Here is a 24,084-nt window from a genome sequence, read left to right as displayed (position 1 = left end):
CTACCCTCATAGGAAATAAGCTGGCCCACCAAACAAATCTGACAGGAAGTTTAATCCACAATTCTAGTTTTATGTTCACTGTGCACACTTCTGGACACTGGCATGCTGGAATAAACTAGAAATGCTTATAAATCCTTAATTGCAACATCAGTCACAAACAGCCAGCCTGTAATCAGAGTTGTTATTGTACATCTTCCTACTGAGCTCTGCCCACTACAGTAAACAATGCTTGGGAGATCAGACAAGCAAGTGCATGATCCATAGCCTTGTTTGTCTCCACATGGAAAATGTTGCCAAGGAAACACCCTAATATCAAAACTGAAATACAGTTTGATCCTTAATTCCAAAAGAAGCTGTAGGGAGTTTACTAACGTTCAGCAGTGATTCTGGCTAAATGTGAGAAAGGAGTTTATAAAGAAGATCCTAGCATCAGGGTGGAAATTTAAGAGACACAATGAGACTTGCAGGGCAACTGTGTTTTTTAATATCTTTGATTACCCCTTTTGTACTCTCAAACCAAGTGAAAACACCCTAAAAGCAACAGAAACAGACATTATCCAAGGGGAAAACAGGAAAACATACATTTGGGGACAAAAAAAGAATGAAAACTTGTAATGTTAGCACAACCCTCCCCCCTTTTTTTAAAAGGTACAATTTTCTAAGAACTGCATTTTTCTGACATCTTGTGCATACTGAGGTCCATGGAGACTTCACATTTTCCACAGTCAGCACTTTGAGGGTCAGAGAGGTCAAAGTACCAGTATTCCCAATGGACTGCTGATAGTTCATCCAGAACAATCAAGCTACCGGCTGCTCCTCCCCCCTTGTTACTAAGCTGACACGAGTAGAGAACGAGCCAGTTCCCCTTTAAAATAGAAAACCAGAGGCAAAAGATTAATTAGGCATATTAAGTTGCTCCAATAATTCAGTGTTTTAGCTCTTTTAAACTGGGTCCCTCTCCGCTCATCAAAAGATAAAAGTTTGCATCAATTTCCAATTAAACATAACTGAAGTCTAAGCTGTTCATTAGCTCCCATAAACTAATTATGGTTATAGTTTCAAAATTTGCTGCAGCTGGATGCCATGCAAAATTGGCAACCTTGGAAACTCTTTGGGGCAGGGACTGGCTTTTTACACCATGTCTATATAATGTCTAGCAGAATGGGGCTTTTATCTGCCATCAGTATCCCTAACTAAAAACAACAAATACTAATAATATCAATAATAATTATGATATCACGCGTGTTTGGTCATTTATATCTAGCTAAATGTAGCTAAATTGGTCATTAAGCTTGAAAAATATTTGCTACAAAATCAAGGCCAATTTAGACAAATACACATAAGAATAGTCATATTTTCTGATTATTTTATATGGGTTACTACAGTTCCTTAACTAAGAATCCACAGTAGAATTGCTGCATTCATATGCCTACATGTGTATTGATGGAGTCATAGCACTCAAACACTTCAAATTCTACCCTGCTATTTGTAAATACTCTGTGCAACTCATCTCTAGCAGGTTTTGTTCTTTAAGTTGTGTGAACTGTAAACTTTTAATAAAAATAAAATATTTGGCTGAGAACTGGAGTTGAGAGCATGTGGATGTCCTTATGGTTACGTAAATATTAAGCTGAAGCTTTGTGGTTAGGGTAAATGTAGTTCCCACAGAATTTAAGGAAAATGCTTCTCCAGCTTTCTACATAAAAGTTATTCTTCAAAATTAAAAATTGGCATCACACAAAGGGTGATTAGGAAGATATTTTTTAAAAAATCAGAGTACAAGAGAATTCTGTTTAAGCAACTCGGGTTTCTGGTTATATTAGTTCAGAGCTTACACAGCTGCCAATGAAAAGTTAAAAATTACAACCCAGAAGATGAACAGATGTGGTTAGATTTACACTGCTACATTAATCTTTCTGAGCTTCTTCGATAGGATTCAAACCAACATGCAGTTTTGACAATGAAATAAATATTTCTATTACGTAGATGTTTTCCCATGTTCATTTTTAATCTAAAAAAAATTTTCTCATAATAAACTGCATTGCATCACGTATTTTATGAAAATAAACTACTTTATTTTGTTAAATAGGATGTGGTTAAAAATTGTTAAATCATCATTGACTATAGTTTTAAAAAACTACATGCAATTTTTTCCATGTTCTTCCCCCACTTTAGAATTGAAATCCTTATAATTTAGCCAATTTGGCAGTCTCCACCACAGACAGCTATTAAACACTGCTCAAGCTTTCTAACTTCCAGAACCGTTTGTAGGCCCCTATAGAAGCTGAATGGCTATTTGACGGTTTTAGAATCACTCATAATATTCTGGGCAAAAGCCTTAGGAAAATGACAAAGTAGGAGCTAGCTGCCAAAAATACAGTATATTTCAACCAAAGACTGGTAATATTTGGATATGATTTCCTGTATTTCTCTCCTATTTATTTGTTGAACTGATCCATGTCCCAAGGTTTAGAATTTCCATTCCTTGTGTACGGCACAAAAGAGCCCAGAGGTTTACATGAAAATTAACTGACCTCAGCTGGGAAGAGTCCTTGTTAAAAAATTGTGGCTCAATTTTCAGCACCCACAACTCAAATCAAATTCAATGAGAGTCACAATCAGCGGTGGGCGAGGGGCGGATATCAGGCTTTAAATTATTTGCAGCCGTTGCGAGTAAATATTTTTATGAATGGACATCTCAGGGCAAAGTACAGAGACGTAAATTCCCTAAAATTATTTGCCTGATGGTATAAAATAAAGGGTATGGACTATGCCACAACTGGGGTTAATGAGATGAACTTGTCAACATCAGACTGTTGAGACATTAAGAGGATTTCATTGTGTGCCACCTTTAAACTCCAGTGTTAACTCAAATTGCAGCTTCTAGTGAATTTTCCCTGTGCTAAGTGATTCCAGATGAACCCTAGTGACAGGCTTCAGTCTCAGGATACTTATTCATTTCACATTAAAATCTCGTGTTCCCAGGTCTGGGCCGTTATCTGGCCAAGATCTGATGAGGGAATACAGAAAGAGAAGCATTTCCAAAGTTAGGGTCGAACCGAAATAACCCAGAGCCTGTAACTGACTGATAACCACTTACAGTATTTGTTGAGATTTTAGTTTACTGGGAGTTGAGGCAGTCTGGAAATGGATTAAGATTTTTTTTTTTAAAGCCACAAAAAACACTTGAGGACTCATAAAATATCACCTAAGCAGGGAAAGGCAAATCTGAGCCTTTTAGCTGTATTATCAGCTTTAGAACAAAGTATTCAAAATGTTGCATAAACTGCAGATCCATCTTTCAGTCAGCTTAGAATTCACTTGCATATATTATTAATAATTTTCTCTTTTCAAAAAACCCTCAGTAAAATATTGCAATACAACTATTTACCTACTTATTTATAAACCTTCTCTCCCCCCTATAACTATGGAATTGGAGCACTTATGACTGATTAATTTAGCTTCGTGACAATCCCCATTTTACAAATGGGGCAACAGAGTGGCAAAGTGACTAACCCAAGGTCACATAGGAAGTCTGTGGCAGAGCTGAGAATTGAAACCAGGTCCCCTGAGTTCTAATCCTTTGCTTTAACTACACAACCATCCGTCCATTTCTCTCCCAAACTGGATCAGACCACTGGCCCCTCAAGAATGATATCTAGCTTCCAGCAGTGGCCAATACACAATGTTTCAGAGAAGGCAAGAAATTCAGAATCAAACACAGCCAGCTGTGCAATGCTGTACTTGACGATTTCTTCCTGACCTCTGTTCCAATCATTTTATGTCCTGAAAGATGGGAGTTGATTACCCTCAGTTTAGCTGCCATGTCTACCAATGTCATCACTGGGGAGCAGAGTCTCATGGACTAAACTTGCCCTTAGAAACATCAGTGAAATTCACCCCAGTGCAGAAAACTGTGTGCCACTAGACCCCATGCTAATGGCTTAAGCAGTGTAGCTCCCTGCACTGGAGGGATAGTTCCCATTCCCGAGCTTTTTCCCACTCAAGCCAATGGAAATTGTATATGGGTCCCAGAGTTTGACTCCAAGAGGACAGGGTCCCATCCTGTTTGTGTAGAAGTTGATGGGAGGTTGGCTACCATCTTCAGTCAATAGTAGGCCCTTGAGATGGAGTTTTCACAGTTGCTCAAAGGGGATTTGGAAGCTCAGTCCACATCAATTTCTAATGACAATTGGGCATCCAAATCCCTTAGGCAGCTTTCAAACTCCCAGCATTCCACACAATACATCTTGGGGGCCAGAAGGGTGAGGGAGAGAAGGTGACACTCTTAACATCACTCAAAGGAAATAACTAAGAGTTAATCTCACCCCACTCCATACACATTTATCAGTCCCTTTTACTGACACTTCACAAAAATAAAAGTGACCCCCTTGTCACTTTGAAGTGGTAGGTAAAGCACCATGAACCCTGTCCAGAAGAAAGTCAGTCGTCACAGGCCAGAGGGCAGGTTGGCCTCAGCCCCAGTGCCCGTCAGAGGTGTCTGTCACTGAACTCTTGACATATTATGAAAAGTGCAGCAAATGTTACGCATGCACGGATCTTTCCCCCTCGCTCTGAGAGAGAAAGCAGTTAGATAAAGAGACAGACCGACAAGCCAGAGAAAACCCCCATTGCCTGAAACTAGAGTCAGGACTCTGGGCCTCTTGCAGGAGCATTAAAATAAAATTTAGAAAATGTTCAAGGAAAAGCAGCCATTGTTTCAAGCAGCAGCAGGCAGCATTTCTTTTTATGACTGCTAGAGTGCTGGCTCTCTCCCTAAGCAATTTACAGTGCAGCCGCATGTCAAGATGGCTGGTGGGAGCTGAGATGCTCTAAGTTACTCAAAATAGATCAGGGACTCGGCTGGCAGATGCCTGTGGTATATGCCTGGCTAATTTGCTTTTATTATGGGGAATAAGGTTTCTATAGAACATCAGCTTTGCTTTCATTATGGTGGTGCAGCTTATGGAAGCATCTGTAGCGTCTAATCTACTTTTATTTTGGTGGGATGGTCCAACAATGTTTTGTAATATCCTATCTGACTTTTATTATGGTGGGGAATTTACATTTTAAATAGATAACTTTACTTTCATTGTGGTGGGTGTACATAATAGCCTACTGGGGAGATTTATACAAGCATTCAATAGTCAACTCCTTTTACTGGGGAGGGTTGTATATAAGTATTTGTGTAATGTGCTTTACTTTTATTACTGCAGGAGTGTTCATAAAAGTATTCAATATTTGCCTGCTTTTATTACAGTGGAGATATTTTTCATTATTATTGTCATAAATGTGTACAGAAACTTTGCACTTTTAAAGCACCTTCCATCTAAGGATCTTGAAGCCCTTTCCAAATGTTTACAAAGCATTGTTTATGTAGGGTTGTAAGTGTGCATGGCAATGTGTCACACCAATCAGGTTGCTTGAAGGATTTACTATCCAAAAGTATGAGCTAGAACACTGGAAAAACAAAATTGACAAACATAATACATACATGAGGGGAAGGATCATCATGGGCCACACATCATGGAACAGGTGAACTTTAAGGTAATTTTGTAGGAGGAGAGAGCGACAGAGCTTTCCTTGCGTTAGATAGGAATGGGAAAGGAGACAAAAAGGGAGAGGTCAGAAATGGTTCTGAATGGAGCAAACAGGGATGATGAGATGGAGGAAGAAATATGGTAGCTAGAAGCCAAGTTGTGCAACCTGAAAACGAATAGTTTAAAAGCTGTGAGGAACACTATGAGAAGCCAGTAACACATCTCTAGGCTGGAGGGGCAGCAGAGGAAAATTATTTTGGAGAAATGTTTTTGGATTCATTGGAACAGGGACTGAGGAGAGGTCAGAGGAAAGGAGGCTGGAGTAATCCAAATGTGAGATAACTAGGGCACGTATTAGAGTCTTGGCAGGCAGAGTTGAGGAGCCGGGACAAATTTGTAGAGGAATGACAGGGAAAGAATTGGGGATGGTGCAGACAATGGGAAGAGAAAGGGAGAGAGAAAGAGGAATCAAAGAGGACTTCACATTTCTGGGCTTGAGTAACAAGGAAGAGCATGGTGTCCACAGTAATTGGGAGAAGTAGGAACAGTGCTTCAAGTGAGTGTTTTCAAAGTGCTTTACGTTAGAGTTTATGGGGAAATTTTAAGTACTTTCAGCCATTTTTTCTTCTCTTTAAAACTCTGTTTTTTCTTCAGGTTTTGGTTAAAAGGGGACTTTTTGAACATCACAAAAATATTTAATTTAGGGGAAAAGGCCATTTTTCGCTAAAAAAGAATTCAATGGAAACATTTTGCTTAGCTCTACTTTACATAGACTGCCACATACATGATTAATCACAATACACATCGCTTAGGTGTTACCGCCACAATTATCGCCAGAGAATACAAGTGTTGATTTAGGCTACGTCTAAGCATAAAACTCTACAGTGGCAGAGCTGCAGCTGCAGATGCTCACTTCAGCGACAGCAGGGGTTCTTCCATCGACCTAGTGCGGTCTATACCAGGGGTTGGGTCACCTTAACTACGTCGCTCAGGGGAGTGGATTTTTCATCCCTCTGAGTGACATAGCTGGTTAGACCAGCCCTTAGTTACAAGTCATGTCGGTGCTTTTGAAAATCTCATCCTAAGATAATTAGGCACCTAACTCTCATTGACTTTCCCGGAAGATTCGTTGCCTAATTCCCTGATGCACTTTTGAAAATCCTACCCTTAGTCTAAGTAATAACTATTCCACGCTAGAAAGAAAAAAAGTTTCCTACAGTCTTCGGATTCCAATTGTCCTGCATAGTTGAATGAAATATATAAGGAGAGATTGCTGAAGCGCTTCGAATAGTGAAATTTCTGACAATATGCCAAACTATTTTGGAAATGCCATGTAAATATCCCCTATTATCAATGCTGTAACACATTGGTTGGTTTGTTTGTTTGTTTGTTGGGGGGGCATTTTCTCAGTCTCCTGGTTTCTGAGTAGGAGCAATATTGCCTCCCGACATTAGAGGGGAGTGGATCTAATTGTTTGAGCTGGAATTGGGCTGAGACAGAAGTAAGTCCTGTAGTCAGGAAATGGAATACTCTGTGGATTTTACAACTGGTTTGCCAACTCCGTACTGCGCACATCACTCAATACTGAAAGGGTGGCCCAGCTCCTCATGCTGAATGGAGCTTTGTCTTGTTACGAGAGACATCATCTTAAATGCAGCATGGCTCCAACTGAAAAAGCCCCTTTTGCCTCTGGAGGAGGAAGAAGGTGATCAGATTTTTTGTGGCTGGACCCAAATGTAGTCCCCAAAAAGGGACTGTAGACCAAGTTTATGGCTCACACTTAAAACTGGCCTCCTACTGGGACCGGATTTAATTAATATTAAATTAAAAATTTAATGAAATTTAAAAACAGGCACTAGCAATGTTAAAATAGACACACAGGAATTGCTATCCTGAATCAGACCAGCTAACCATCTAGACCAGTATCCCTGTCTCAGGGACACTTGATGTTTCAGAGGAAAGTGCAAGAAAACCTGTACTGGACAATAATAGGACAACCTTCCCATAGCGGAAGTTTCTTCCTAACTCTAGAAAGTCAACAGTTGATTTATACCCTGAAGCATAACAGTTTACATCCCTTATAATATTTTTATCCAGCTTAATGGAATGGTGAATTTTCTTAAACAGCAATAAGCTCTTACCCTCAACACATTTATGTAGCAGTGAGTTCCACAGGTTAATTATGCAGTTCCATTTTTTTAAATGGCCAGTTTTAAATTTGTTGTCTTTTAAGTTCAGTGCTTGTCACTTCTCCATACCATTCATTCTTTATACTCCTGTATCATTATTATTATTAGCAGTAGTACAATATGGGAAAATGTATCAGAATCCAGCCTTAGAGACCTGATCCAAAGCTCACTGAAGTCAAGACGGGTCTTTCCACTGACACCAATGGGCTCTGAATCAGGTATTCGGTGTTATTTTTACTATTTGTATTGCACTAGTACTGGGAGGACCCAACCAAGCCTGAAGAACTCATTGTGCTAGGCATATAGTGAGACACACCTCTTTCACTGAAAATCTAGATAGATATGTCAGACAAACAATGGGAGGGGAAACAGAGGCACAAATTCCCAAACTCCCAATTCCCAGTCCAATTCTCTATCCACTAGACAATAGTGCTTCTTAATAGCCTCCCTAATGCATTTCTCTATATCATGCCCCCTTTTCTTCAAGTGAAAATCTAACAGAAACCTGTTTTCTCAGGCTACATGGGCACTTCCCACTGCATTGCCTACTCTGGCCTTTCTTACAGATGAAAGCTCAAGTACTTTTGTCCTTTGCAACTGCTGGCTGATGTTCTTGGATGCGCAGATTTAACCTGAATGGTTCATCTCACTTTATGACAGGATGGCCCATATGTTATCCAAAATTATAAACAAAAGAAAAAACAAAGAAAGAAAAAAGCCAGAATCAAATGGCAGAACAGAGGAAGGGCACAAACGAGTTGCCCTTCCACAAGACCCTGCTCAAACCTAACTAAAAATAAAAGATGCTTCAGAAGGGAAGCTGTGGTTAGACCCTCTCATCATTTGGTGAAAATTTCACCTCTTAAAGGAACAGGGGGCGGAGGGGAAAAATACACAGCACCACACAGGACTCACACATACTAACTAAAAGCAGGATCCTTGTTTCCTCCTCTGCATTGAGATAAAGCCAGACTCTCCCAGTCCCAGGAGCGCCACCCCCACAGACCACCAAAATAAGGCAAAACAAAGAGAATTCATTTACCCCTTGCTCAAGGAGAACATCTTGTTTTATGAGCATTTCAATTTTTGGTAGAAGACAGCAGTATAAAGCTCAGAGAGTGTGTGGGGGGAGGGGTTTGGATCTGCACAGGAGAACAGGGGCAGAGGAGGAGAGGGAAGGCTCAGACAAATTTATCCCTGTAAAGGCAATCAGAGAGGCTGCTCACAACATTACTAAAAAGAAAAAAATATTAACTCTTCACCAGTTCCCCATGCGGCCTCCAATGCTCCTCCTCACCCATCAAAAATTCATAAAGGGAATCAGCATTCTTTACCGAATGGGTCCCTGAGGTGCCATACACCTTGTTGGAGAGAAAGGCTATAAATATCGAATTATACACCTCATGGGAAGAAAGGGCTGAAGACTCAGCTTCAAACCCACTGCACAATCCCCCTGGGGACCTCACGTCAGACTCAAGGTCCAACGTGGCAAGGAAATGGGTCAAGTGTGTCAATTTCTAGACTGCCGACCTTTGACACCTGTAATGATGCCCAGAGTCCACCTTGGAGATGTTCGCGCATCACAAACTTTCCAAAGTCCCATTAAGTCAAAATAAACAAAGAAAATAACCAAGCCAAACATCATCCTGATGATGCCGTAAATGCTGTTTGGAAAACATCTCTGAGCCATGAATGAGAGGTCCTTGGATCGTGCCCGTGTTCTCAATACCTATATGTGATCATTACACAACAGTATTTTAAGACTACAGCATTTTCATTATGAACACCTATATCCAGGATTTAGCTGCTCCCAGCTATTATACGAAGTGCTTATAATCAAATTAGATATACAGGTTCTCAACCCAGAAACAAATATCTGCTGCATTTTTTTTAGTTGTTTCCACTTTAAGTTGCAATAAAAGAGGTTAAAAAGCTAATCAAGCTTATTTTTTTAGTAATAAAATCCAGTCCATAGGCCCAATCCAGCAAACACTTACTTCCAAGCACAGTGATTTTATAGCGGTACAGCTCAGTAGTAAGTGCCTCCAGGATCAGGCCCCTAAAGATTCTTCTCTTGTGGTTTGTAGCTTTGCAACTGCTAACCCGCATCTCATAGCGCCTGGCAGTGGAATGCAAAATAGCCTGATTTACCCCCAATCACAAGCCGAATCTCAGTGCACGTGGTACTGAAGATCTTTTTAATGCAATAGGGACACAGAGATTTATTGTAATTCCCATTGCAATAGCATATTTCATCCTAGAGGATCCCAGGAAAGACAAGGCATATGGGGAAAACAGTGCAAACGACTAGCTCTGAAATGCAGCCACCTCTGGGGAAGAATGCATTTCATCAGCAACCCTAAACAACTGCTTAGTACAGGGCATGAGGGACAGCTGTATCCAACAAACCCATCCAGACTTTTAGGTAGGCAAAATGGAATGACCCAATTTCTAAACTGGGATCTGGCTGGGGCTCCAGTGCTAACAACCCTCTTACAAAAAAGCACCATGGGAACCTTAATGATATTAGATATATTTTACAGCATTCCCCCTTTACAAAAAAAGTCAAATGAAAAGGATTTAACCAGTATAGTCTGTTTATGATATACAAAAACAATGCTGTTGGGACTTCCCTCCTCTTCACTGATAAAATTTAGCAAGTGACTCGTGCAGACACTCATCCTGGAAGGGTCCCAGGCATAGCTGTGTCTGGTCCCTGATCTTGGAATGTATTGAGGGAGGGATGCAGAATTCAGCCTCGCTGGCTATGTGCTCACATTGCACTAAAAATTTTTCTTGTGATTCACCTCCAGGACAGCTCTATCACGGGCAGTAAGGAGGGAAGCTGTAGCATGCACTGGTCTCCGAGGGCATACATAGAATCATAGAATATGAGGGTTGGAAGGGACCTCAGGAGCGGAGGTCATCTAGTCCAACCCCCTGCTCAAAGCAGGACCAATTCCCAGACAGATCTTTGCCCCAAACCCTAAATGGCCCCCTCAAGGATTGAACTCACAACTCTGGGTTTAGCAGGCCAATACATGACATGGTTGTAACAAGCACCTAAGCCTCGTCTAAACTACAGCTTCTACTATTGATACCGCTGGTGGTGAATTATAAGAGAAAGAATGGCAAGGTGTGGTGTGGTCAAGACACCATATCAGAGATCTGTGTTCAGTTCCCAGCTCTGCAACAGACTCCCAGTGTGACCTTGAGCAAGTCATTTCATCTCTCTGTGCCTCAGAATCCTCATTTCTAAAATGGGATTAATAATCCTTCCTTTGTGTGTCTTGATTATTTATATGAAAAGCTCTTTGGGGCAAGGGCTTCCTAGGCGAATGTACAGCACCTAGCACAATCTCAGTTAGGGTCTCGATGTTATCATCATATAATTAATAAACAGTAAATTTCATTTTTGCAAGGGTAGTGATTCCTGGGGCTGCCTCCCCTACGCACTGTCAGTGATGTCTGCTCCTCCCTCCTGTGTATCTATCTGTCCCTCAGGCCAACAGTGTTCTTCATCTCAGCCCCCCCAATGGATGTCTTTCTCTGCTGAAAGAGGGGAACTCACTTCTTTTCTTCTGATGGATCACAGGAGAACAGATGTGGCTTTTGGTGAGCAAACCGCACGTCACCATCTTTTGAGGTAAAAATCATTTTAAAATCCAAGAAATATGTTGAACTATGGACATTTTCCTCCCCTTCGACAGACTCATTATATTTCTCTGAAAACCCTGTGCAATTCAGCAGCAAAGAGTCCTGTGGCACCTTATAGACTAACAGATGTTTTGGAGCAGGAGCTTTCGTGAGTGAATACCCACTTTGTCGGATGGAACCCATGAAAGCTCATGCTCCAATACGTCTGTTAGTCTATAAGGTGCCACAGCACTCTTTGCTGCTTTTACAGATCCAAACTAACATGGCTATCCCTCTGATATTCTGCCATTCAGGCGCTCATAAAAAGTATAAACCCCATTCATCCACCATTTCAGAGGAAACCAGGTTCCTTTGGATAAGCGGGTTATGGATAATGAGGGCTGTCATCCCAGCATAGAAGAGGTCAGGTTCTTGGTCTCCATCTCTGAGACACAATGAAGAGATGACCAAAAGACTTTGCTGACTGGTCAGATCTAGTGGGCATACATATGTGTTTATATATATATATACACACACACACACACACCCCGCTATACTAAACCCCCAAAACTATATTATACTCATTCATCTACCTCTATAAAGTATACACACATAATACAACCCCAGAGATATAATCAAATTTAAGTTAATCCTTAACTCCCAACCCTGCTTAAATCAATTTGGTGCTTAAGTAAATCACATAGGTTTATTCATTTACATTTAGAAAGCACATATCCAGTGAGGATACAAGTAGATCCTTAATACCATCAATAGCACGAGTAAAGTAGACTGAAGTTACAATCTGCTAGATATGTGCATCCACACTTGCCTCTCCAAATTTTTGTGTGTATACACACACACACATTGTGAATGCTACTTAGATCACTGAGAAACTATTTAAATTTTGACTACTATAATATGAATTATTATTAATTATTCTGAATAATTAATAATAATTAATGTTATTATGATTTCTATTTGAATTATTACTATACTATACTAGATGTGCATAAGACCCTGCTAAAGTATTAATAATGGTGCAACATGAAAGTAATAATAAAAGCAAAAAAATTCAGAGCTGTGGCTGATCATCTGATAGTTAATGTGTTCCTTCTCTCTCTCTCTCTCTCATATAGTGTGCTAGAGTAAACAAAAATACACAATCTGTAGTCTCCAGAAACAAAACATCATAAATTCTCCTAAATTAAGGAAAATGCGGTTGACAGGACACAAGCAGTAGAGAGCCATACACCAAACATACAAGAGATACTAAATCTAGTCAGCTGTATTTGATTAAAAAATTAGCAAATCTTGGTTTACAAAATTGAGCTAACCAGCATCAGGCTCCAGCATAAAACTTTCCCTGAGTTGTTCCTGTAGCTTCTATATGCGAGAAGATCGGGTTGGTGCCAACTCTGTACCTTATAAGCACGCTTCTCTCAGCTTCTCTGTGATCTCTTCCCATGCATAATGGAATTTAAAATTAGCACTACGCATATGAAAAGCCTGCCAAACGTGCGATAGCAGAAACAGGGTAAATAAAGCTGCACCAAAATTAAATAAATAGAAGAACATAAGCCTGAACCAGACTCCTGGCTCCAAAAGCCTTCAAATTCAGAGATGTTATAATCAGATCAGAACTCGATAGCTTGGGCCCATGTTTGCAGTTAAAGTCCTAGATTTTTCAAGCTTGGATAAAAAATGGATACAAGGTGAGGCTATTTCATTAGCCATCTGATTAGTAGTTGGTACTTACCCTCCACTGTCCACCTTCAAAGGACTTTACAGACAGTTCATTAAAATTCATAATAACCCCCTGTACAGTAGGTATGATTTGCACCATATATGGGCCCCATTTTACACAGGGAAAACTGAGGCACAGAAATCTAGACATTAAGTTAGTCAGTGGCAGATTTTGGGTTCTAGAACAATCAAACCCTAACTCCTAGTCTAATCCAAATCAACAGATCATAGTGTAGACCAGTGATAGAGCTCAAAAGTCCTGATTCCTAGTCCACTGTTCTGATCACTAGATTATACTCCCTCCTGGCCAGTGGTAGAACCCAGAAGCCCTGATACTCTAGACACTTGACACTACTTCCTCGTGCAATTTTAAGTCTTTCATCTTCATAAATTTAGAGGAAGGGATGGCTAGAGAAAAGGAACAGAAGTTGGGAGAGAGCATATAAGTAATGCCATGAAGGGTACATACTGATGCATGAAATAATGGACCTAATTCAAAAGATTCGGGTTCTTATCTGACCCCGATTCAGATCATTTACATCTACCAAACTTTTAATAGCAGTTTATTTTATATTATTTTAAGATATATATAATCTGCTCCTGGTCCCAGCATGAAGGAGGAAAGCACAAAAATTTTGAAACTAAGCCACCTTTTCCAAACCTCGGGGATAAATAGTGTTGATAAGCATTGCCCAAAGATTTAGGTCACTACTTCTTTTGTATAAACATGTTCTTCTGAAATCCCTAAGACCTGTAGGTGTAACTCGTACCATGCCAAGACCCAAATGCAAGACATAATAAATGACAAAGGCCCAAAATGAAGGACATAAAAAAAAATTTATAATCCTGGAAACTTAAATTGATGTGGGATCCCCCTTCCTTCAACATACATAATTCTTTCTATAACTCCTGTGCCAGGATTCTTCATTTCTGAGGCAAATAATTTTCAGTGATAAAAGCAAGAGGATAGCAAATTTGTGTGCAACGTAGGTAAATTTTGGAACCAAAATCCCTTGAAAGGAGGTCCACTTGAGAAAGGCATGGGCACAGGAGGCGATATGAGCAAAATATTCCCAACAAGCAACACTGCTCAGCATTTCGGTTCACTCATATCGTGTTAACTCACGTGAAAATGCAGGCACATTTTGCTGAAAACATCAGCCAACTTCCATTCATTTTTCCACTCAACTATGAGCCCCTTTGCAAGTGGAAATGAATGCATTACTGGGCACTAATTAAACCTTGCTGTGTTTCGGGGTGGGGAGAAGGCAATGTGATGTCGATGAAAAATATTTTTTTTCTAAATGGTTTGCCCATTTTTACCAAGCTCTAGCAATGAGGCGCGTTGGCACCAACTCCGTGGGTGCTCCAGGGCTGGTGCATCCACGGGGAAAAATTAGTGGGTGCTCTGCACCCACCGGCAGCCAAGCTCCCCGCCCCACCCACCTCACTTCCGCCTCCTCCCCTGAGCACGCCACGTCCAGGCTCCTCCGTCTCCCTCCCAGCGCTTGCTGCCTCCGAACAGTTGTAGCAAGCTCCAGGAGGGAGGAGCAGAAACGTGGCACACTCAGGGGAGGAGGTGGGGCCAGGGCGGGGATTTTGGGAAGGTGTGGGGCAGGAGTGGAGTCAGGGGCAGGGGGAGAGTGCTAGGGGCAGAGGGAGATTGAGCACCCACTGGCACCATTAAAAGTCGGCGCCTATGATGAGGAGTCCATTTGGGGCAAAAGAGGGCTTCAGAAATGCAGGACCACATCCTCAGGAAATGTAAGTTGGCAAGACTCCATTGAAATCAATGAAGCTACGTCAATTTACACCAGCTGAGAACTTGCCCGCTAATTCATGCACGGAAATATAACAGTATTATTGGATTTATCGAAAAGCTAAATTTCACTAGGAGAGAGCGCACCTGAAACAAAATGGGGATGATTTTCATGAAAACTTTGTGGTTTCTTTCCCCCACTAATGTTACATAATTATTATTTATTGTTGGTCTTACTGAAGCACCTCGTGGCCCTAGTCATAGACCAGCACCTCACTGTGCCAGGTGCTGTACAAACATAGAACAAAAAGACAGTTCTGGCCATGATACTTGCCCTCAACTCAAAAACTAAGGCTTTCACCCGTTTCCCCTGCTCTTTTACCAGTTATAAATGATTATTGTTTTAAAATGAATCTATAAACTCATCTTTGCAATGGATAATTCATAATTGCCCTGTTTTCTTCTCCGATGCTTACAGCGCTTCCTGCGTTGTGTTTCAGAGCATCATTAAATGTGATTTTATTGCTCCCTCATTGGAAGTGCCCGAGTATTACCAGGGCCTGGAGATTTACAGCCTATTTTAAACTCAGATAATGATGTTTAATTTGTTATTGGCTGTGTAAAGGTTAACAAAGAAATAACTCAAACTATTAGCGCAGGGATAACACATTACAATAGGGCAATTAAGAGCTATACCTGGCACTGCACAAAAGATTGATCTCTTGTTAGGAGAGGAGTCTGGCTGGCTTTGTACTTCACAACACATTAAGCACAAGTGCAGCACTTGAATCCCTATCTTCCTTTGGACAAACAAAATGCCTTTGGGTTTATTCTAATTAGGAAAGTTGCACAAGAATGAGTGAATTCGTTTAAAATTTATCTAGTTATACCCAGGGCCGCCCAGAGGATTCAGGGGGCCTGGGGCAAAGCAGGGGAGCTGCGGCACTTGTACTCACCCGGCAGCGGTCCGGGTCTTTGCTGGTATTTCAGCGGTGGGGGGCCCTTCAGTCGCTCTGCGTCTTCGGCAGCACTGAAGGGCCCCTCGCCGCGGAAATGCTGCTGAAGACCCGGACCACTGCCGGGCAAAGGCTCACAGGGCTCCTGTGGGGCCCAGGGCAAATTGCCACACTTCCCCCTCCCTTGTAATACCAGTGCAACCCTGGTGTGGAGGCACTTAAGTTGGTTTAAGCTTCACTTGCGTAAATTTTACTTACATTGGTAAATTACCAGATTTTTTTTTAAACTGATTTTGTTACACTGGTACAATGCGTTTAATGCAGATCAGCCCCTTTCTCATCCTCATCCAGCCTGCTGGGTAATTGAAAGAGGAATTGGGAGATAAGTCATTAAATACAGGCCCACTGCTGGTGGAATGCCAGAGAAGATATGCAGAATTCATGGAGAAAAGACAGCCAGATGCTCCCGGAAAAGACAATTGTGTCCTCCCATCAAGAAATGAGTTCCTGGGGAGGGAAAGAGGTCTACCCAGAAACAACATGCAAGCATGTCCTTCAGACATTCACGGGAAGTACACAACCTCTCTCCATAGGATCTGTTGTGGCAATTGTCCCACTAGGACATTATATAAATGAGATGGTAGAGCCGGAATTGCACAGACTTTGGATTGGAGATTCTAGATCAGCTGTGAGAGGAGCAATTTCCCAAAATGCCTGTTCCATGGTCTACCGCTATATCCCATCAGCCCCAGGGGCTGGCAGCAGCACAGCTGCATCCATAAACAGCAGCCCTGCCAAGAGGCAGAAAATTGAAGACCAACAAGAAACTCATAAAAGCCATATGAAAACTGTGGAATTCACTCTTTTATTGCCTAGTAAATTTCTAGTGGGTCAACAGCTCCTAAATGACAATCAGCTGAGGGGCTTGGTACATGCCTCAGCATGCTCTCGGATCAATGCCGCAAATGGAGACAGAGGACAGAATAAACCTTGTGAACCATGTCACACTTTAAAACAAGGTGTATTCTGTAAGGTTCACAGCTGCAAGTTGCTTTTCTCTTTATTTTTGCTGCTCATATTGCATTTGTTCAACTATCCTGTTGCTAAGGGGATACTTATTCAGCAGCTCTGCAAACTTACAGGGGCCTTGATCATGGGTATTGCCATATCGGATCAGTACTGTGGTCCCGCTAATCCAGTAACCTACACGACAATGGGAAGTTCTAGATGTTTCAGGTGGTGCCAATACAGGAAGCCTTGTATAGACTGCTCTGGAATAACCTGCCACTAGGAGAAGCTTCTACCTCACTCCTGCCGCTTCTTGTTATCCATATACATTTTTCATCTTTTTTTTAATCCTGCTAGCCTCCTGGCTTCAGCAGTGGCAATGAGTTCCATGGGTTAATTATGGATCATGTAGAAAAGTATTTCTTTGTATCAGTTTTTGGCATGTTTCAAATTCCTTGAATGTCCTTTGGTTCTTGAATTATGGGAAATTATTTCCTATTTTTAAACCTTACATTATTATATCTACTTCTATCATGCCATCTCCTCTCTCAGTCTAACACACTCAGGGTAAAATCCTGGCCCCGTGGAAATCAAATGGGAGTTTTTCCATTGACTTCAATAGGCCCAAGATTTCACCCTCAATGTTTTCAGTTGCTTTCTCCTCATGGGATTATTTCTTTCTGCCTCTAATAATTTTCTCCTCTTGCTTCTGAACCCATTCTATTCTCGCTTTCTGCAGGTAGACAGTTTCTAGTCCAGTGCATGGCTCCCACCGACATGAATGGGAATTACACATCTGCATGGAAAACTGCAGACAAAATGATTTTAGAATCACAGGTGGCACACAGATACCATGGTGAGGAGCTCGGTATGAGAACGCATATAGAATAAAACAGTCCAGATGGAGCACAAAAGCAATTTACAGGTTTTGAGTGGGATTTTCAAAGGGCCCAAGTGAGAAGCACAACTCCCCACGAAAGCCAAGGGGACCTGGGCTCCTAAGTCACTTAAAGTCTTTCTGAGAATCCCACCCTTAATTACCCGGTAATTGCACGTGTGGAGCAAATCCTTACAAGTGTTCATCTGCAAGTACAATGGCAGTTGCAGCTACTCAGGATTTAGCCTCCTGGGTGTAAATCACTTCACTCCCCCATGCGTTTGCATCCACTCCTAGGGTGAAACAGTTTGACAGCAGACAGCAACAGGACACAACATTCAGTTTAAACTGGAAGGTGATTCACACCGGCAGATTGGATGACCCACATCAGAATTTGGTCAAGACTAGATAACCTTCCAACCCACACACAAGACAATGGGGGCTTTAGGGGCAAGCGGTCTGGGTTTATGTCTCAGAGACCTGCACAGCAACTCTACTACCACGCTAGGGCCTAAGGATTTAGAGAGAAGGAGCTACTTATTGAAATACCAGTGACCACTTTCTTTAGCACCAAGCCTTTTGACTGAGAGGTCTCCCATTTGCACACTGAGCTACCCTGCCTCTGCTTAGCTTCTGAGAGCAGCCAAGATCCCAGCTTGAGGTGACATGGCTGCAGCAGATACCTTATAGGAAGTGGCAATTTTTCATATTTCTTGACTAAATGAGGCTGTGGTAACACTGCAAAGCAGGAGCAGCTGCCCAAAGGACTAGATCTACTGCCTGTGTTTCTCCCTTTGCTGCTGAGCCCGCAGCTTTCTCCTCCACCGACAGAGAAACTGCACACACAAAATCGTTGCTGCTTCCAGGATATTGGTGTTAAATATATATATATTGATGAACTACTTTGTCATTGTTAACAGCACTGCTGACAAACTCACAGCAGGCCCACTGAGAGAAAGACAGCGGCGTGTCTACTGAATGCCTGTTGTAGCTGAGACATGTGCTCTGAATTAGGCAAGGTGTGTAAATTATGACAGCCACAGCTCTTCAGAGAATGCCCAGGTCTAAAGGATTCTGGTTCCACTTTTGTTGCTGCTGCTGCTGCACCAGCATTTCCCTATAGTTCTCCTCTCAGAAGAAACTCAGTTCCTTGGAGAGAACATTAACAGCCGTCAGCTCTTGAAATGTCATTTGACAGAAATAGAATTGAAATGCTAAAAGAAACTGCAGTTTCCCTTCCTGGTATTGTTTTATTTTCACTAGCCTCAGAGACAGCCCAGCAAAATGGTACTGGAAAAACATGGGCCCCTCACAGCAGAAAATCAGTCATGAAAACTTACAGCCTGACGCGTATATGGCGAGAGCTCACATGCAGCATAAAAACAACGAGGAGTCCGGTGGCACCTTAGAGACTAAGGGATTTATTTGGGCATAAGCTTTCATGGGTAAAAAAAACCCACTTTTTCAGATGCACGGAGTCATGCAACACAGATTGCCGTGGCCGCATCGGAATGCAGGTTCGAAGCATGGTCTGGTTTCGTGGATGCCTCCCTTCCAATAGCAAAGCAATATCAATTAATAGGTGCATTATTATTAGTGTTAAATCTCTGTATTGCACTAGCTCCTCGAGGTCTCAAATGGGGATGAGGGCTGCACCGTGCTAGGTGCAGTGTGCACAAGCCGACAGGGCAGTGAGTTTTTGGAGAGGCAGGCGGCGGGGGTGGAGTTGGAGCTGCAGCAGCAGCAGCAGCTGGGCAGATAGGCAGCAGAGTAGCTGGCTGTGTAAGACACCTGCAGTACGTGGAAGGCAGAGCCTAGAGGAGGAGCTACAGTCACATGTTGGCAATGTGCAGCAGCAGAGAGGCGGGCCAGCCTGCGCGAGGCAAGGAAAGTGGAGAGGCAAGCTAGGGCTTAGGAAGAAAGGCAGCCAGCTCTGTGAAAGAAAGGGGGACACCACAATTGCACCACTTCATTCTCTAGACTACTTACTCTATGCAGTTCAGGGCACCAGGGCCAGCTTTAGGCCAATTCCCATGATTCCCCGGAATCGGGCCCCGCACCTTAGACGCCTTTTTAATTTTTAAAAATTTTTTTTACTTACCCAGCAGCGGTCCATGTCTTCAACGGCATGGGGTCCTTCACTCGCTCCAGCTCTTCGGCAGCATTTCGGCAGCGGGAGGTCCAAAGCAAGTGAAGGACCCCTCGCCGCTGAAGTGCCACTGAAGACCCGGACCACCGCCAGGTATTCGAATTGGGCCCCACAGTTCCTAAAGCCGGCCCTGCAGTGCACTACAAGTTTAGAATAAAGGGTCAAAAATGTGATGTGGTGGAAGCACAAAATTACAGCGCCTACAAGCTGATCTGGCCCAGCCACTGGGTGGCCTGCATTTCCTATTCCAGTGACAATGTTGGCAGCTTTGAGTAGTATCTACTTGCACCATAGCTATAAGAGACCAGGTCTAATGACCAGTTCACTATCACCAATAAATAGTAGCACATCCCACATGTGCCTTAGGCTTCCATGGCTCTCTGTCCATTACACTATAGCCCAGTGAAAGTGGAGGGGCCAGTACATCTCTGTTTGGTGATCCCTTAGAAGGGTTCCCCTTAAAAACAACAGACTAGTTGGTTGCACTTTTGCTTCTAGTTAACAGTCCTTTCAGGATCTCATGCACTAGCTCAACATTGCGATGTCAGACAAGGAACCTCTCCAAGGGAATGAGAGATGGTGGGCCTGTTTTGAAAGACACTTGGTTGGAATGAAAAAATAAATTAATTATTGGGGGAGTTGTATTGGGTTAGATATTTTTTTTTAAAGTGGAACTAAATCACACCCAGCAGTGCCTCTGTAAAATTCTTGTCCCTTTAAAAACAAAAACACAGACACCACATACAACTAAAATCAATGCCAGCAGCGTCTTTCTTCTTCCATACAAGAGCCTAGAAGTTCACACTCATCGTGAATTTAGACAAAGGTGCAGAGTGATTCATAAACTGCTTTTATATATAAGGGAAGGGATGCCACTTCAGAAACCCATCAGTATTATTAGCACTGGAACATCGTTCCCATAACTGACACTGTCCTGCTGCTGGGGTGCCTGTGTTGTCTATCACATGCAAATGTTCTCTCCAGAACTGAACTATTGGGAGTAACATGGCAGTAATAGGCAGGCAGCAGCACTGGAAAATTAAGGCTCTGACTCAGCAAAGCATGTAAGCACAAGGGCAAGTCCATGCCTGTTCAGTAAAGCAGTAAACCAGTGCCTAACACATATATATGCTTAGTATCGATTGACTTCAATGGGATTTAAGCACATGCTTAAGTGTTTTGATGAATAGGGATGGCTCTTCAAGACTGTTTAAGTGCTTTGCACAATGCAGGGCTGAAAGCACCTGGATCCTACAGAACCTGGTGTTCATGATTCAGTGAGTGGCTCCTTCCAAGTCAGTTCTGAGCCTAGCATGGCACGAGGGGGTGCTGTGCCATGTTGCTGGAGCTGCCATCATAAAAATGCTGTAATCAGGACAACTGGCAGGGTACCAATCAGGAGGCAGGGTCACCCAGATGTGGGAGGACGAAAGGTGCATTTTGCTCTGAGCCCCCCAGTTGAGAGGGCCCCCCAAACCAAGTCAGGTTGTGACTTGGTGCATGGGGTCACAGCGCCACTTGATGGAAGGGCCACTGGGCCAAATCTGTGGTGTAGAGACCCCAACACATAAGATCGCAACACCCAGAGCAAGAAGCCAGACCCAGGATAGGAACCGCCACTACTTTTCCAGGGTCGGGCATGGTAAGTGCCCACTGAAAGTTTCATTTATATTTTAATTTTATCACTATCTAAAACAGAGAATACATTTTCCTGATGGTTACCATTAAATTACAAGTTGTGTTACTACAGTTGCCTGTTTTTACACTGTCAGATAAAATATCCATGTAAACACCCTGCTAAATTACAGGGAGAGTGGCTCAGTTGCGCAGACTGAGCGGAAACATTCTGGTCTGGGGGCGTCCCTGGTTGTCATGACCATTTGGAGCAGGACGTGAAGAAGAATGCAGTAACCCCTTGAAACTTCAGGGAAAAACTGAATGGAAAAGAGATGGGAGAGATATGTGAAGGAGGGGGGAAGAAACATCCTAGCAAAAGACACAAACAAGTGTGAAATTAATTACCCCATTTACATCTTGCACCCAGCGGCCAAAGCCTGAAAAAGTGTCGTCAGCATCTTATGAGTGGAACGTTTTCTCTTCTCAAAAATTGTCCCATAGTTCAGGCACTAGCTAAAAACTTGTAAGACTGGGTTCAAGTCCCCTGCTCTGCCATAGACTTCCTGAGTAACCTTGGGAGAGTCATTTTGCTACTCCGGACCTCAGTTCTCCAGCTGGAAAATGGGGATAACAATATTTCCCTATCTCACAAAGGTGTTGTGAGGATAAACCCAACAACAATTGGGAGGGGCTCAAACACTACAGTAATAAGGGTCATAAGTACCTAAAATAGATGTAGGCTGATTTAGGAATAAACATATGAGCCTACAGGAGCTTGGCATGTTATACTGATGCTTAACATCCACAGGGCCTCCACTGTGAAATTTCTCTGGTTAGCAGGCTGAGGGAGTTGGATACTATTTTGGAAAACATGAAGGACAAAGGCAGGAGGCAACAGAGGCAAACATCCAGGCAAGGCAATTATAGCATGTTACACAGGCTTGGCCTAATGTCTTATAGTACCACTGGTGCCTCTTCCAATCACTGCCAGAATCATTTGAACAACCAGTGCCTAACACAGAGCCTATTGTCAAAGTAATACAGCTAGGGTCACTAGATTTGCCATACGGGCTCAGCCAGCTGGGCTAGCATCCTGGCATTGGAAGTGGCCAACAACCCATAATAGATGCTAGTTGCATCCCTTAATGTGATGCTGGAAGGTGCTCACATACCATGGTGATGGGCAGAGTGTAAGAACCTAAAGAGCAAAGAAATGTCCACAATTTCAGAGAAACTGTGAGAGCCCACCCATAATGCATTTGTGCCAGACTCTTCATGGAGGAAATAAATCCTTCTTGATCTCTGAGGTAATGAGTAGTACATTTCCATTGTGCTAGAGGAGAGACAGGACTTGGGGTAAGGAATATATAGGGAATTCTTTACTGAGGCTAGTGGACGCTGACAAACCTGATGGTTCTCGCTGTCTGTCAAGCTCTCTGAACAGTTGTGCAGCCTAGGGTAATCAAACAGGGTGTCCTCTAAATCCTCGCCTGGACTCAGCAATCATGAAAGGGACTGTGGATTATACTACAGTGGTTTAGTCCAATCCTTAACATGCAGTTTAAGGGTCACTAATATTTGTCGTTATCTAAATCCAACTGCAGCATCAATCTATGAACTCCTATGAGAATTCCACAGGCGGGCTACATGCCACATTTCCTTAACGTTTCACCAAAAACTATGTTTTTAGAGATCAGATTATTTATACTGTCTCACACACCTAGAACATGAATCTCACACGTACTGAAGAGGTTCATTAATGCCTCAATTTTCAAAAGAATACTTTATACCTTCACTTCATTTCCCTCTTGCATTAACTTCAAGTGACTATGGGACAGTTTAAAGGGAATCCCCCCTCCTTCTCCTCCTTCCAAGGCTCAATAATTCTAACCTTTGCAACCTCATCATACAGGATGAATGCCCAGACCTCAAACCATGACCACTGCTCTTGCAAACCTCAACTATAGCTTTTGGATGCAGTGACCAAATCCATAAAAGCTGTTTGCAAAAAAGAGAAACCACTGCAGTACTGCTAACCAAAAGTTGTGAATGAGGATCCCACTCCCAAAAATATAAAGCTGGGTAAAAATAAAGAGATTTTTAAAAATAATAAAATTTGAGTTATTTTCATCTGCCTTCCAGTTTACGAGCCTTGATAGTTCCCATTTTTAAGGTTTTCTGAGCAAACATGAGGGCCGGAAATGCACTTATTAAAAAACAACAACAACAACAACAACATGAACTCTGGAACTCTCAAGTAAACACATGACCCCAGGAGCTGGGACTTTAAGAAAAACACATCAATTATCTCAAGACTGGCAATAAAATCCCAAGATTTGGGCACACTGCCATTAAGCCATCTCAGCTAGAGTGACCAGATGTCCCAATTTTATAGGGACAGTCCTGATTTTGGACTTTTTCTTATATAGGTTCCTATTACCCCTGCCCCCCACCCACTGTCCCAGTTTTTCACACTTGCTGTCTGGTCACCAGAGATGGGCTTAAACCACATCCAAACCTGACCAGAATTGGGATCTTGATTTGCAAGGGGTGGGGTCCTTTAAAAAGAAAGAAGAAGCAGTCGTAATTCTAGGAGAAATACACTAATGA

General features: G+C 42.4%; 1 protein-coding gene across 1 annotated transcript in view; it reads right to left on the bottom strand.

The window, feature by feature from the left end:
- The window catches only part of EBF2 (EBF transcription factor 2), a 175,511-nt gene that overhangs the window by 106,248 nt on the left and 45,179 nt on the right, over positions 1-24,084 (bottom strand). The gene's annotated exons all lie outside the window — the stretch shown is intronic.

The sequence above is a fragment of the Gopherus evgoodei genome, chromosome 2, assembly GCF_007399415.2.
Source record: "Gopherus evgoodei ecotype Sinaloan lineage chromosome 2, rGopEvg1_v1.p, whole genome shotgun sequence".
Taxonomy (NCBI): Eukaryota; Metazoa; Chordata; order Testudines; family Testudinidae; genus Gopherus; species Gopherus evgoodei.
The sequence above is the reverse complement of the archived record's forward strand: the minus strand, read 5'-3'. Positions and strand labels throughout refer to the sequence as shown.